The sequence below is a fragment of the Oncorhynchus mykiss genome, chromosome 23, assembly GCF_057628025.1.
Source record: "Oncorhynchus mykiss isolate SJ-2025 chromosome 23, ASM5762802v1, whole genome shotgun sequence".
Lineage (NCBI taxonomy): Eukaryota > Metazoa > Chordata > Actinopteri > Salmoniformes > Salmonidae > Oncorhynchus > Oncorhynchus mykiss.
In genome coordinates, this window is record NC_143044.1 from 53,020,065 (window position 1) to 53,026,064 (window position 6,000).

Consider the following 6,000-nt stretch of genomic DNA (forward strand, 5'->3'; position numbering starts at 1 on the left):
CTCAGACGGGTGAGGGCATTCACAGCCGATCTCTCAGACGGGTGAGGGTATTCACAGCCGATCTCTCAGACGGGTGAGGGCATTCACAGCCGATCTCTCAGACGGGTGAGGGCATTCACAGCCGATCTCTCAGACGGGTGAGGCCATTCACAGCCAATCTCTCAGACGGGTGAGGCCATACCAGCCAACCATTTTTACATGGTCCTTCTAGACGGATTTAGTGACAAACAGTTTTTTTTACATAGTCCGTCATTTCTAAGGATTTAGCAACCAATATTTCTTACAGGTTGTCTCTGAAGAACCGGTTTATATACAAAAAGTAGCCAATGCTGGGTCCTTCTGGTAGTCAGAGACACCAAGCCAACAGAGCTATACCAATTCAAAAAAGTGCTATACAGAAACCCAGCCTAAAACCCCAAGCAATGCAGATGTAGAAGCATGGTGGCTAGGAAAAACTCCCTAGAAAACAAGGAACCTAGGAAGAAACCTAGAGAGGAACCAGGCTCTGAGGGTTGGCCAGTCTTCTTCTGGCTGTGCTGGGTGGAGATTATAACAGTAAATGGCCAAGATGTTGAAACGTTCATAGAGGTTGTAGAGGGTGCAAAGGTCGGCACCTCAAGAGTAAATGTCAGTTTGCTTTTCATAGCCGACCATTCAGAGTTAGAGACAGCAGGTGCGTTAGAGAGAGAGTCAAAAACAGCAGTTCCGGGACATGGTAGCATGTCCGGTGAACAAGTCAGGGTTCCATAGCCGCAGGCAGAACAGCTTAAACTGGAGCAGCAGCACGACCAGGTGGACTGGGGACAGCGAAGAGTCATTAGATCCGGTAGTCCTGAGGCATGGTCCTAGGGCTCAGGTCCTCAGAGAGAAAGAGAGAGAAAAATAGATAATTAGAGGGAGCATACTTATATTCACACAGGACACCGGATAAGACAGGGGAAATACTCCAGATATAACAGACTGACCCTAGCCCCCCAACACAAACTATTGCAGCATAAATACTGGAGACTGAGACAGGAGGGGTCGGGAGACATTTTGGCCCCGTCCGACAATACCCCCGGACAACTTACTACCCTGAGACAAGGATGAGTATAGCCCACGAAGATCTCCCTCACGGCACGAACCCGAGGGGTGCGCCAACCCGGACAGGAAGATCACGTCAGTGACTCAACCCACTCAAGTGAGGCACCCCTCCTAGAGACGGCATGGAAGAGCACCAGTAAGCCAGTGACTCAGTCCCAGAAATTGGGTTAGAGGCTGGGAATCCCAGTGGAGAGAGGGGAAGCGGCCAGGCAGAAACAGCAAGGGCGGATTGTCGCTCCAGTGCATTTCCGTTCACCTTCACACCCCTACACTCAATCATAAGACCCACTGAAGAGATGAGACTTCAATAAAGACATAAATGTTGAGACAGAGTCTGCGTCTCTCACATGGATAGGCAGACCATTCCATAAAAAGTTTGCTCTATAGGAGAAAGCCCTGCCTCCAGCTGTTTGCTTACAAATTCTAAGGACAATAAAGAGGCCTGCGTCATGTGACCGTAGCGTACGTGTAGGTATGTATGGCATAACCAAAATTAGAAAGATAGGTTGGAGCAAGGCCATGTAATGTTTTGTAGGTTAGCAGTAAAACCTTGAAATCAGCCCTAGCCTTAACAGAAAGCCAGTGGTAGAGATGCTAGCACTGGAGTAATATGATCACATTTTTGGGTGCTAGTCAAGATTCTAGCAGCCGTGTTTAGCACTACATGAAGTTTATTTAGTACTTTATCCACGTGGCCAGAAAGTAGAGCATTGCAGTAGTCTAATCTAGAAGTGGCAAAAGCATAGATACATTTTTCTGCATAATTTTTGGACAGCAAGGTTCTGATTTTTGTAATGTTATGTAGATGGAAAATAGCTGTCCTTGAAGCAGTCTTGATATGTTCTTCAAAAGAGAGATCAGGGTCCAGAGTAATGCCAAGGTCTTTCACAGTTTTATTTGAGACGACTGTACAACCATCAAGATTAATTGTCAGATCCAACAGAAGATCTCTTTGTTTCTTGGTACCTAGAACTAGCATCTCTGTTTGGTCCGAGTTTAAAAGTTTTTAAAAATGCCGCCATCCACTTCCTTATGTCAGAAACACAGGCTTCCAGGGAGAGCAACTTTGGGGCTTCATCATGTTTCATTGGAATGTACAGCTGTGTATCGTCCACATAGCAGGGAAAGTTAACATTATGTTTCCGAATGACATCACCAAGAGGTAAAATATAGAGTCAAAACATTAGTGGTTCTAAAACGGAGACCTTGAGGAACACCGAAATGCACAATTGATTTGTCAGAGGACAAACCATCTACAGAGACAAACTGATATCTTTCCAGCAGATAAGATCTAAACCAGGCCAGAACTCTGTGTCGACCAATTTGGGATTCCAATCTCTCCGAAATAATGTGGTGATCGATGGTATCAAAAGCAGCACTAAGGTCTAGGGGCACGAGGACAGATGCTGCGCAACAACTTTCTAAAAGATTTTTGAGAGGAATGGGAGATTTGATATAGGCAAATTCGTAATTTATATTTTCTGGGTCAAGGTTTGAATCCCGGCTCTTGTCTCATACAACCGAAGGAACACCTGGGGCCAATCAGAAGTTGAAACGATAACAAAACGTAATCCCAGCCACTGTTGTTTTGGTAAAAAGCTGAGGGAGGGGCTGGAGAAATAATATCACTCTCAAATTCATAGACAAAATTATGGATGCAAGGACTGACCACCCATGATGCTATATCAACATTATAGTTTTAAATATGTTTTAGACTGTATTGTGTTACATTTACTATTTGCTTACATTTACTTTGTTTACAAGCATTGAGATAAAACAAGGTTATATTTTGAGTTCTGATGGGATACGACAGTTAAACTAAGCTCTTTAATCATTAATAAGTTATATTCTTCAAGAAGCAATGGGTACATGTAATTCATGTATAAGTCTGTATAAGAAACACAGATCACATGGGCTTCGAAAAAACGGAAGGGAGGGAGGTGCGGCAGGTGCCGCTTCTCCTACGAATGCTGTTATTTTGTCTAAAATATCAGGTGTACGCCGTCCCCAGCTAAGTAACATGCAAAGATTTAAAGCGCAATGATGTGTTTTATCTCCAGTACATTGCCATGATTGTCAGTTATGTAGCTGCTCTACTGATAATCTCATCCCTTGCTGGGATGACACAAACAATCTACTGCCGGAGAATATCAACACCAAACACATTGGTTCACCGTTCCACGGAAGCGGACAGTACACAGCATACCATAATGTTCTGAATAATGGCCAAGTCTACCTCGCTCCCTATTCCACTGAACCGCTTAGGCGTAACAAACACAAGTCCAACATTTATCGGAAACTGTTAAACTACCTGTTCACTACCCTCCTGCTCTCTGGGGATGTGTAACTCAATCCTGGGCCTAACATCACCGAGCCAGCGATACTCACCGCAGTGGATGGCCTCGTCCACTGATCGTCGCCGCTGCGGAAGTGGGTGAGTGCTATGGTCCCATGGTTTCTCTAGACTCACCCGGCTCCAAGATGGAATTTGACTCTGCAAACATATCCAAGTTTCTATATGCGATCCCTGACTCTGCTTCTGGTACGCAAGCTGTTTTAATTAGTTCCCCGCATCCAGTGCAGGCGGGAGGGATTGTTAAATGCGCTACCGAACCTCCCCTAATCAAAACGAAACAAAACGGCATAACCCATCCGTCAGAAAATGTAACTTTTTTCAATGTGTCAATCACTCTCGAGTCATCTGGGACCCACAAGCTAAACCCAAGGGACTACTAGGGGGGCACTTGAACATTTGTAGTGTCGTTCCAAAAAGTGATCAAATTCAACATCTACTCACAGACTCCAACCTTGACTTCCTCTGCCTCTCAGAGACATGGCTCCATAAAACCTCTCCATATGCTGCTCTGATTGTGATTGGCTACAATGTCTTCAGGAGAGACAGGATTGAAGGAAGAGGAGGGGGTGTGATGATTTACATTAAAGAACATATCCGATGTAAACAAATTGAGTGGTCATGTGATAATGAACTAGAATGTATCGGCCTGAACGTTACTCTGTCTCCCCAAATGTATTTTACCCTTTTTGGAATGTATAGACCACCTTCCACCAAAAGTGTGTTTTTTGATCAGTTGAATAACATGCTGAGGGAATGTGATTTTGGGAAAGAAGTCATCTTAATGGGAGATTTTAACATGAATTATGAAGACAAGTCTTGTAGGAAAACTCTCAAATGGACCACTAAAACCTTTGACCTCACACAGCTAGTTAAAGGGCCCACCAGGGTGACTTGTTGCTCTAAAACACAGATTGATTTGGTGATCAGTAATAAACCAGAGAGACTAAATCATTCAATATGGTTACTGGGCTATCTGATCATAATCTGACAATTATAGCCAGAAAGCTGTCTAAGAACAGGTTTAACCTCTCTACCTTTAGAAAGCCCAATCAACTAAGAATACCTAAGAGTGAATTAAATAATTCTGAAAATGCAATTAAGGGAATTTACTGGAATGGTCTCTTGTCCTATGTCACGTTCTGACCTTAGTTCTTTTGTTATGTCTTTGTTTTAGTATGGTCAGGGTGTGAGTTGGGTGGGTAGTCTATGTTAGTTTTTCTATGATTTGCTATTTCTGTGCTTGGCCTGGTATGGTTTTCAGTCAGAGGCAGCCATCAATCGTTGTCCCTGATTGAGAACCATATTTAGGGAGCCTGTTTTCTATTGTGTTTGGTGGGTGATTATTTTCTGTTGTCTGTTGTGTGTCTGCACCAGCCAGAACGGTTTTCGAGCGGTTCTCTTTGTTATTTTGGTTATTTCTGTGTTCATTCAAATAAATATGGACACATACCACGCTGCACCTCGGTCCGATCTCTCTTACTCCTCATCAGAGGAAGACGACGAACGTTACATCCTATACAGATGTGGAAATTGATAATCAGATTTTTCTATCCACAATCCAGACTACAATAAATGGCTTCCTAAAGAAAATCAAATCCAAACCTGGCCAAAAGAGCACTCTTCCTTGGCTAAATGGAGAAATCTGGAAATAGATGAAAGAATGAGATTATGCTCTAAAAACAGCCATAGAATCCAAATTAGAGCATGACAGACGTGTGTTTACCATGTTGAGAAATAAGGTAATGAAAGAAATCAGACAGGCCAAGGAAAACGTTTTTATTAACATAATTGGTGAAGCAAAGGGAAATTCTAAATTGATCTGGGAGAATCTAAAAAAGTTAACTAGGAAAGAACATAGTAACTGTCACGTCCTGACCTTAGTTTCCTTTTTTATGTCTCTATTTTAGTTTGGTCAGGGCGTGAGTTGGGGTGGGCATTCTATGTGTTGTTCTATGTTTTTGTATTTCTGTGTTTGGCCTGGTATGGTTCCCAATCAGAGGCAGCTGTTTATCGTTGTCTCTGATTGAGAACCATACTTAGGCAGCCTGTTTTCCCACTATGGGTTGTGGGTAGTTGTTTTCTGTTTTGTGTTGCTGCACCTTACAGGACAGTTTTGTGTTCGTTTCACTCTCTTTGTTATTTTGTTTAGTGTTTCTGTTCCAATAAAATAATATGAACACTTACCACGCTGCGCATTGGTCTGATCCTTCATACTCCTCGTCAGAAGAGGAATACCGTCACAGTAACAATGCAAAAAAGACTAGAAATCATGGTGAATAACAATCTAACACAGGATGCAGTCGAAATAGCAATACCCTTCAATTCCTACTTAATTGAATCTGTCATGGTACTGTCACAGAACCCCTCCACTGATTTCTTGGGCTCAGTGCTAGTGAATGACGCTCAACCTGTCTTCATAAGGGAGGTTTCTGGTGAACAAGGTGATTAGCTCACTAAAGAACTCTAAAGCCAAAGATGTGTTTTGGCTGGACTCTGCCTATCTTAAAAACTACAAATAGACATTCATTGGCCCCATTACTAAGGTCACCAACACATCTATT

General features: G+C 43.0%; 1 protein-coding gene across 1 annotated transcript in view; it reads right to left on the minus strand.

The window, feature by feature from the left end:
• Nucleotides 1–3,900, minus strand: part of LOC110531632 (neutral amino acid transporter A) — a 42,597-nt gene extending 38,697 nt beyond the window's left edge. Inside the window, exon 1 of the mRNA XM_090217650.1 lies at nt 3,472–3,900. The gene's annotated coding sequence lies outside the window, so the exon portion shown is untranslated. The remainder of the gene's footprint in view (nt 1–3,471) is intronic.
• Between the last annotated feature and the right edge of the window lie 2,100 nt (nt 3,901–6,000).